The following is a 10,596-nucleotide window of genomic DNA, read 5'->3' as shown; positions in this document are numbered from 1 at the left end:
AGTGCCAGAGCTAGGATTCCATCCACCTATGTCAAGAATATTCAATTCTTGACTTGAGAGAAAAACAAAAACCCCAAAATTTCCGCACCGAAACCTTTTATAACAAGACCATGTAATAAGGTTACACAAGCAAAACGTTGCTATGGCCACTAACAACGTACATTCACTGCAATATAAACACACAAATCCGGATCAGCATTTATGACTATCAACACCCATTTAGATCCATCTAAACGGCTACCAAGTATTACACCTTAGCTTGCTTTCTCAGGTAGCCCGGTAACAGGTACCCCCCCACCACCCAAATTAGTTGGTTGGTGCAGAAGTCAGTCTGGGAAACACAAACAATTTGTCTAATGGAAGATAACCCTATAGGGTTTATGGCCATGCTGAGCATTACCCAGTTTTGTAGCTAGCCGAGAAATTTTATCCTAACTTTGTTTGTAAATTGCACATATACACCTAGCTTTTCAAATATTCTTAGGGCACTGTAACATCTTACTGGTTCCCTTACTAATGACTTAAGTATAATATCTGATGCACATTCATTTCACATTGCTGGAATCTAGACTTTTTTTTTTTTTTTTTTGAGACGGAGTTTCAAACGCTGTTGTTGCCCAGGCTGGAGTCTAGTTGCACGATCCAGGCTCACCGCAACCTCTGCCTCCCAGGTTCAAGCGATTCTCCTGCCTCAGCCTCCCGAGTAGCTAGGATTACAGGCATTCACCACCACGCCCAGCTAATTTTGTATTTTTTGCAGAAATAGGCTTTCTCCATGCTAGGCTGGTCTCGAACTCCTGACTAGGAGATCCACCCGCCTTGGCCTCCTAAAGTGCTGGGATTACAAGCGTGAGCCACCGCGCTCGGCCTAGACTTGAGAAACTTCTTCCCAAACTTAAAGTTCTCAGAAACTTCTGTGATGTCGGCCAGCGCGGGAGCTGAGAGCCCCGGAGCTCCCTCTGACCTGGCAAAGGCCGTCAGGCCGGCTCGACTACCCACCTTTCCCCTTCCTAGTGCAGAGTGGCAAAAGCATTATCAGGCTCGAGAGAGTAAAGAAATAGCACACACTGCAGTACCATCGGCCCATTTACAGTTGTGCCTCCCTCTTACCCGCGTGCCCAACTACCCACCCCAAACCAATTCCAGGCCCAGCTCCAACTCCACTAGACCGCATGGCTGCTGCCAGAAGTCTCGAAAAACAATTCAAGATCCTCGCGTCTCGGTTACGTTCCTAACCCAGACTCCAATCCTCCCCTTCCTACATCTCGACTGAGACGTTCCCACTCGACAGAAGCAAAAATCATTGCAATGCCGCACAAACACCCAGTCGTCGGTCACTCACAGGAGCCATGTTGTGACCCGGCCGCGCGAGCACAGAGGAAGCAACCACAGCGCGGTCTTTATTTATACCACAGCGTGCGACGTCACGCGCCGAGAGCGTCATATTGCCGCCTGCCGGAAAAGGAAGCGGGAGGAGCGCGGAGGTCGGTAACCCAGGAAACCAGTGCGCTTTCCGACGCGGATAGGCAGTCGGCTTCTCGGGTGGCGGTGGTTGAAGTGACTCCGCTTTCCGCTGCAGGCTGTACAAGCGCATTGGTCACAGTTGCCTCTACAGTTACCTAGCGGCTGCTCACGGATACTCACTCACACGAGGGGTGCAGGAGTCGTCTTTCGCTAATCACCGAATCTCCTTTCCAATCTAGGCAAGGCAGTGTCTAAGGTTGCTTTGGATCATCAATTATGATCATCCAGAGACAAAATTATTTCTGTTTGTGTTTTTTCTGTGAGCCTTGTTTTCTAAATGACTATGGAGGGAAATTGGTGCTTTGGGGACCAGGTCCTTAAAAAATGTATGTGTGTGTACACACGCACACACATATTTATATGAGGCCGGGCATTGCGGCCTACGCCTGTAATCCCAGGACTTTGGGAGGCAGAGGCCGGTGAATCATTTGAACCCAGAAGTTCGAGACCACCCTGGGAAGTATATAAGGAGAACCCGTCTTTACAAAAAATTTTTAAAAATTTAGCCAGTGTGGTGGTGCACTCCTGTATTCCCAGCCACTTGGGAGGCTGAGGCAGGAGTATCGCTTGAACTTGGGAGGCGGAGGTTGCAGTGAGCCAAGGTCATATCGTTGCACTCCAGCTTGGGTGACAGAGTGAGACTTTTTCAGAGAGAAACACGTAGTGCTTGCTTTTTGTTCATTTGTTTGGTATAATTTATTTTATACCAAAAAATCATTACAATTCCGCATAACACTCCCACCAAGACATCGTTTTAGAGTTAATCCCAGGTCTCCTGATTTCCATCCAAAATGCCTCCCAGTTAAAATTCAATGAATGTTTGCTGTGACCTACCAATATGTACAAGACACCCGAGGGTGGAAGTGGCTTGCTGACAAAAGGAAAAAGTAGCTTTTGAGCTTTGAAGGATTGTAAATTGACATCTGATCAGAAAAGTGGCATTCCTCTCGGTGTTTAGCAGTAATACGTTTTTGTGGAGATGAAATTGTCATACCTAGCGTTAGGGGTAAGGGATGGGGTGGACTTTTGTGTTCATTTGCAGAGTGACCCAGAAAGTGAGAACTGTTCATGGCCTTTCTGCCAGCAAGTAGTTACTGTGGAAACTATCTTTAATAGAGCATATGACTTGTAGAGTCTGAAGAGAGGCCCTGAATTCCTCCAAGAAATCCATTTCAACAAGATTTTTTAGTTGTTTGCCTTAAGAACCACAATAATTACATTTCTTTTCCAAACATTAAAAGGATAGAAGGGAGCAATTGGAAGTTACTCCTCAAGGGCTGCCTAAGCTGAAGGGCAGAAATGATTCTATTTTGCTTGTCTTTAGCAGCCTTCCATGTCTTGACAATAAACTCCTTAAGCACTATCAAGCCATTTGTACAGAGGATATGAGAACAAATCTGTTTCACAGTAACTAGTAATCGCCAACTAACTAGTTAGAAACTGTAATGGGGGAAAATATTTCAATTAGAAAAAAAACACAAAAATATGCAGGTGGGAAATGTGCAGATGGGAATGGGAAGACTAAAAGTTGTGAATAATTCAGTTCTTCCCAAACTGCGTGTGTGTGCAGGTATATAGTAACACAATGCTAGTCAATACCCCACTGTTACTTTTTAAAAATTTGACAGCTAATTAAAAAAATTTAACTTTTATTTTAGATTCTGTGGGTACATGTGCAGGTTTGTTACATGAGTATATATAGTGATGGTGGGGTTTGGGGTGGGATTGATCCATTCACCCAGGTAGTGAGAATAGTACCCAGTAGTTAGATTTTCAGCGCTTCCCTGGTTCTAGTAGTTCTACTGTCTGTTTTTTTGCCATCTTCGTGTCCGTGAGTACCCAGTGTTTTGCTTTCCACTTATAAATGAGAGGAGGAGGTTACAGTGAGCCAAGATTGCTCCACTGCACCTTAATGATCCTGTAACAAATATTTGCTTCTAGTCCTTCCAATATTGGGCCCTACTGGTTTAGAGGTTTTCTATTTCCAGGGAAAGACTGCTCCCATCTGAGAACACAAGGATTCCACAAAACAGGTAAAAATTATAAAAAGACTTTAAGCTCAAGGAATTAACAGCCTTAAAATTAAATTAACACATCAACATCCAAAGGATCTACTACTTATTTGAAGAACATACTAGGATTTAATAGTCACAGTTTGGGCAATTCACTAATAATCCAAAGGTCCACAATATGTACTTTATGTGTCTGTAGTGATTAGTTTTCTTTCTGAAGATGGTCTTCGAATGACAGATAAAACTTTAGTAAATGCAGAAACAGCATTTAACTTGTGGTGGGGTGCATATCAACACAGAACTTTCTAAAGAAATATGATTCTAAGGCTGGGCATGGTGGCTCACACCTGTAATCCAAGCACTTTGGAGACCAAGACAGGTGGATCACCTGAGGTCGGGAGTTCAAGACCAGCCTGACCAACACGGTGAAACCCCGTCTTTAAAAATAAATAAATAAATAAATATGATTCTAGAGAATATTAAAGCCTGAATAAACATTTCTGAATGAATTTGGGGATTCCCAAAGATGTATCTGGATGTATTTATAATTTACACCATCACTGAGCCCCAGACCTCTATAACTACTTTTGGGAGAAGTAATGTAAATGAGCAATTCTAATCCAAGCTAATCTTGAAAGAGAAGTCAGGAGACAATTTTTCTTTCATTCTGAGCTTATTTTAAAACACATAAAATTAAAACTATAAATATTAATACATTTTCTTTCCTGTTTACTTTTTAATTATTCTAATGAACAGAGTACATATTTCTCTTTAGCCAACAGCCCAACTGGCACTCAAAATACTGGATTCAGCAAATATAAAGGATTACACACAGCCAAATAATAAGTAGGTATTTAATCAAGGCAGTTGGATAGGTGAGTGAAGACCACCATAGCACAATAAATATACAGGTAGTGCTCGACTTACGACCACGATTGGTTCCAACAGACCGGTAGTAACACAATTTGGTCGTAAGTTGGTAGGCTATATGCATGCGGAGATGGTAGTGCTGCCAGAAGCTGGTCCGCACTGGAGAACGCCCAGCTGGGCAACGTTTGCGCTGCCAAACGCGGAGCAGTCATGGCTAGCGATTGTGGTCGTAAAGTTGAATGGTCGTAAGTTGCATAGGTCGTAAGTAGATCAATACCTGTAAACAGAAAGGCTCATAGAGCTTTTTTTTTTTTTTTGAGACAGGGTCCCACTCTGTCACCCAGGCTGGAGTGCAGTGGCATGATAATGGCTCACTGCAGCCTTGACCTCCCCAGGCTCAAGTGATCCTTTCACCTCTGCCCCCTGGGCTGCTAAGACTACAGCTGTGTTACGCCACCTTCTCTGGCTATTTTTTTTTCTGTGCTTTATAAAGATGGGGTTTGTTGCCCAGACTGGAGAACTAGCTTTTTTTTTTTTTTTTTTTAGACAGAGTTTCGTTCTTGTTGCCCAGGCTAGAGTACAATGGCACGATCTCAGCTCACCACAACCTCCGCCTCCTGGGTTCAAGTGATTCTCCTGCCTCAGCCTCCTGGGTAGCTGGGATTACAGGCATGCATCACCACGCCGAGCTAATATTGTATTTTTAGGTGATCTGCCAGCCTCAGCCTTCCAAAGTGCTAGGATTATAGGCATAAGCCACTGCACTCGGCTGAGAACTAGCTTTTAAAAAAAATTAACAGAAGTAATTTTGTATGCTGACATGAAAATAAAGAGCATAAAAATAGTGAGTACTTTCTATGTCAGGCATTGTTGGATTAACTAATTAAACCTCAAAATGATCCCATGTGGTGTTATTATTTACATCTTCGCTTTATAAAGAAAGAAATGGAAGCAAAACAGGTTAAGGAACTTGTCAACCAAGGTCACACAGCTGTTAAGTGCCAAAGTAGTGACTAGGACCAGGCCTGCCTGGCCTGAATCATCCTCTTATCCACTTTGCAGTGTGCAGTACATACCGAGGGCTGGGACAAAGGTGGAGAAAGACATTTGTCTTGGGTGCAAAATTAAAAAGGCATCAAAAAACTTCACAGTGATCAGATAAGCACTTTAATGTAGTATTTAAAAAAAATAGAATAAATTCAAAAAGCCTATGATAAAATACCAAAATTTTAAATAAAGATGGGATCAGAATTAATTATTTTCTTTGTGCCTTGGGCTCCTATATGGCTTGTCATTGTTACTAGTCCTGTCTCTATTTAAATTTTTGAGCCTGAGGCAAGAACCCCCTCACTTTATTCATTTCGTGCTAGTCTAGGACCCAAACAAAAATATTCCTTTAAGTCTTGAGCTTCAGTCAATGTCTGACTAACTTTATCACAGTATAATAGTAATTACTGAAATGCTGACACCATCTTTCTAAAATATGCAATAGGCAAAAGCATTCTATATTGAATATTACTCAATATAATGAATATTGAATATTCAACACATTCATATTTTAAGATGAAAAGAGAAACCCAATTTTGACAAAAGAAAATTCTATGCTCAGCTTTAGCCTACTGTATTATCCTTACCACATTCAGTAATCACATATACATTTAACAAATGTGTTTTGAGCATCTACTGTATACCACATGAAACTTGGTGCTCCAACAATAAAGAAATGATAAAGTAGAATTTATACATAGGAAAAGGGAGAAACAGAACAATACTTGTTGATACATATCCACATATGGGGTACATTTTCTCATTTAATCCTCATATTATCCCTATTTTGTAGATGAGAAAACAGGCTAAGACAGGGTGTATAACTTGTCCAAAATCATCCAACTAGAAAGTGGCAGAACTAGATCCAAACCCAGATCTACCTCATTAAAAAACAAAAACAAAAATGCTTGAATCCGGGAGGTGGAGGTTGTAGTGAGCCGAAATCATCCCACTGCACTCCAGCTTGGGAGATAGAGCAAGACTCCATCTCAAAAAACAAACAAACAAACAAACAAACAAAACAAAACCCGGTGTGGTGGCTCATCCCTGTAATCTCAGCACTTTGAGAGGCCGAGTTGAATGGATCACCTGAGGTCAGGAGTTCAAGACCAGCCTGACCAACATGCAGAAACCCCACCTCTACTAAAAATACAAAATTAGCCAGGCATGGTGGCATGTGCCTATAATCCCAGCTACTTGGGAGGCTGTGGCAGGAGAATTGCTTCAACCTGGGAAGCAGAGGTTGCAGTGAGCCGAGATTGCACTCCAGCATGGACAATGAGAAGGAAATTTCATCTCAAAAATAATAATAATAAATAGATAGGCATAGGCCCAGCTCATCGGTGGGATTCGAACCCCTGCGCCTCTGGCGGGGGAGACACTTGGAGAGAAAAGCTGGATCCCAGGCTTCCGGGCCTCGGGAGACCCAAACCTGTCCTGTGGGTTTTCGGGCCGGATGGGGGAAGCTGTGCCCCGAGGCCCCCCGCCAGGGTCCTGGGACAAAGGCCAAGTGTTTGCTCTGTGGCTTAAGGGACAATGGCCCCGCTGATCTGCCACCGCGAGGGGCGGGGGTGCCCTTCTCCCCAGCGCATTTCGTGGTTCTCTGGCCAAACCCTCTGACCTCCGAAGTAGACCCAGGGGACAGCACGAGGTCCCCTTGGGGTGTCTGCCAGTCCTGGGTGCCATGTCCTGAGCAGCTGTGCTGTCAGTTACTTAAACATGTGTGTGGCACTTTCTGGCGGCCAGGCGCTCAGCAGCATGCAGATAACCGAAATGGTTCCCTTAAACGGCCTGTGAGGGAGGTGCAGCCTCGCGGAGTCGCCTGCGGAGGCCACACAGCCGGGAGGTGCCGCCGGGGTGGGGTTGGGTGTGGCCGCTGTGTGCCAGGGGTGGCGGCCAGGCCGAGGGCACCTCCATCTGGGAGCTCCGGCCCGTCGCAGTCCTGTCCACACGTTCCAGACGGGGCTGTGGGGGCAGCGTGAGGGCGGGAAGGCTCCTGGAGGATCAAATGAAGAGAAGGTGCCTGTTCCGGGGACCTCAGGGCGAGCTTTCCAGGCAGAGGGAAGCCGGGGCCGGTTGTCATGGGGGTGTCGGAGTCTCTAGCTGGAGTTACTGGGGCAGGGAGGTCGGAAACGAGGCCAACCGGCGTGAGCCTCCGCCTACTGAGAGCCGCGGGGAGGGGCTGGAGTCCGGTGTCAGCGGCCTGCGACCCCGACCTTCCACCGCCGGCAATCGCAGGAACCTCCTCCCTGGTCTCTGCCCTCACTTACAGCGGCACCAGCCGCCCCTCCGCCCCAGCAAAAGCCGGGATCTTACAGCGCAGCCCTCTCTGCCCCAGCGCTCGCCTCTCCAGGCACCGTTCCGGCTCCGGGCCCTCGCGCTGCCCGTTCTGTTCTGCATTCCCTCTGCCCTGTGAGGCAGACCTCTGCTGTCTTCACTGCATTATTTCCCCAGACTCGGCCAGCATCAAAAGTGTGCCGTGTCCTAGGATCCTTGCAGCTGGCATGCAGGGAGGAGTGTGAGGCTCCCTGTCCCTCCTCAGACTCTCAGAATTCAAAAGAGCCACACTTTTCTGTCCTTGCCCTGCTGGGCCAAAGGACGCCCTGCCTTCTTTTCTCTCTGGGGTAGACACCCTGAGCTTTTGCTGTGCACCTGCTGTGTGGAACAGGCAGCTGCCTCTGCCACTGCCCTCTATAGCTGACTCCGGCTTCCCTGGCCACCCTCAGCTCAGCAGGGCCCCGGGAGCCCCAGTGCCATGTGACACCTTCCGTGAGTGTGGAATTCAGAAGAATGTGCCTTTCATCCCTGAGTCACCGTGTGGCTGGCATGTGCCCTGGCACGAGGGTCAGTGGCAGGCAGGGGCGAGCATGAAGACACCTCCGCTGTGCCCCTGCTTTCGCGCTTTCCTGACTTCTCTGGCCAGCTCTTAGGTTGAAATAAGTCCTGCCTGTTTCAACAGATGTTTATTAAACATCTGCCCTGGCCAGGCTCTGAGCAGCCTCCAGGGTCTCTGTCCTGAACACGATAGGCCCCTCCTGGTGCTGGCGGGTGGAGGGGGGGAGATTAAGTCCAGTGTCGCACAGGTGGCTGCATAATTCCACATGGGACAAGAGGGAGAAAGAGCAGACCTTCCCTTTTATTTATTTATTTATTTATTTATTTATTTATTTTCTTTTTATAAATTGAGACGGAGTCTCGCTCTGTCGCCAGGCTGGAGTGTAGTGGCGCCATCCCTGCTCACTGCAGCTTCCATTTTCCTGTTTCAAGCAACTCTCCCGCCTCAGGCTCCTGAGTAGCTGGATTACAGGCACGCGCTGCCATGCCCGGCTAAACAGACCATTCCTTTTGTCAGAGGGACGCCAGTGTGAACAGCCGGGAGGGGAGATGAAACTGAGCGGAAGTGAGAGTCACTTTGCTGCCCGGCACGTTGTCTGACACGTGTAATCTCGGCACTTTGGGAGGCTGAGGCTGGGGGGTTGCTCCAGCCCAGGAGTTTGTGACCGACCTGGTCAAGGTGAGCTCCTGTCTCTACTTTTAAAAATAAAAATAAGATATTTTGGGCAGAGAGAAGTGCCTGTGCAAAGGCCCTGAGGTGAGTGTTTCCCGGTTTGTTCAAGGAGCAGAGGGGAGGGTGTGAGGGGGAGAGTGCCTGGGGAGTTCGTGCTCTTCTGAGGGTGATGGAAAAGGGGTGTTGCTTGGGCCTCCCACGTGCTGTGAGAGAAGCTCTTCCTTGCTGTCGGTGGGAGGCCTCGAGGCCAAGGCAGGTGTGGGGGCCCCATGGCCCAGCCGGTTGGAGAACCTCGCAGCCCCAAGGCCCTTCTCACCCTCTAACCTCCCTGCCCTTCGCTGTCCTGTCGCTGGTGAACGCCCCGTATAAGCAAGGATTTTACTGCGGGGATGACTCCATCCGGTACCCCTACCGTCCAGACACCATCACCCATGGGCTCATGGCCGGGGTCACCATCACGGCCACTGTCATTCTTGTAAGGCAGGAGGGGTTCAGAGGGACAGGGAGGGGGGCAGGATGGGGTACAGCCTTACCCTGGGTTCCTGATGGGGGTGGCCTGGAGGTCTGTGGGGCGCTGGGGGACACAGCCTTGCCCCAAGTGGTACTTGTGGGTAACAGGAACCCCCTTTTGTTTTTTGAGATGGAGTTTCGCTCTTGTTGCCCAGGCTGGAGTGCAATGGCAGGGTCTCCGCTCACTGTAACCTCCGCCTCCTGGGTTCAAGTGATTCTCTTGCCTCAGCCTCCCCAGTAGCTGGGACTACAGGCTTGCGCTATCACATCCGGCTAGTTTTGTATTTTTAGTAGAGATGGATTTCACCATGTTGGTCAGGCTGGTCTTGAACGCCCAACCTTAGGTGATCCACCCATCTCAGCCTCCCACAGTGCTGGGATTACAGGCATGAACCACCGAGCCTGTCTAGGGCCCCTTTAGAGTCCCCAGCTTTGCAGCAGCCTTGGGGAGGCCCGTGGGGAGGACTGAGGCCCAGTGAGGGCCCACGGGCTGACTGGGACCCCCGCTGGTCGCTGTTGCTGCCCCAAGCACAGATTTCGGTGGGAGAAGCCTACCTGGTGCACAAGGACCGGCTCTATTCCCACTCCGACTTCAACAACTATGTGGCTGCTGTGTACAAGGTGCTGGGGACCTTCCTGTTGGGGGCGGCCGTGAGCCAGTCTCTGATGGACCTGGCCAAGTACAGGATCAGCAGCCTGCACCCCAACTTCCTGGCCTTCTGTGACCCTGAGTGAGCCGGGTCAACTGCTCGGTCTATGTGCAGCTGGAGAGGGTGTGCAGGGGAAACGCTGCTGATGTCACCGAGGCCAAGTGGGTGTGGACGAGCAGCCTTCACTCTGGGGGGCAGTGGGAGCTGAGGAAGCTGCAGAAGCCAGATGGTGAGGAGCCAGCAGGCAGGTGGTCAGGCAGGAGCGAGGCCTCAGGGCTCCAGGTGCCCCGCAGACAGCCGGAGGCCAGGGAGAGCATGCTCTGTCTGCCCCGAGTCTCAGCCCTGCCCTCTTCTGCACTGTCTTCTTACCATCTCTACTGATAGGTCCTTAAACGTTTCAACTCATCCTTGTCCTTTTTAAAAAATCAAAATATTGACTGACAAGCCTAGGGTGATGTCAGACCAAAAAAAAAAA

General features: G+C 48.4%; 1 pseudogene; it reads left to right on the top strand.

Moving 5' to 3' along the window:
- The first annotated feature begins 9,179 nt into the window (after window positions 1–9,179).
- LOC108285015 overlaps window positions 9,180–10,596 on the top strand; it is an 8,039-nt pseudogene continuing 6,622 nt past the window's right edge.

This window comes from Cebus imitator, unplaced genomic scaffold (assembly GCF_001604975.1).
Source record: "Cebus imitator isolate Cc_AM_T3 unplaced genomic scaffold, Cebus_imitator-1.0 Scaffold287, whole genome shotgun sequence".
In the NCBI taxonomy this organism is placed as follows: Eukaryota; Metazoa; Chordata; class Mammalia; order Primates; family Cebidae; genus Cebus; species Cebus imitator.
The sequence above is the reverse complement of the archived record's forward strand: the minus strand, read 5'-3'. Positions and strand labels throughout refer to the sequence as shown.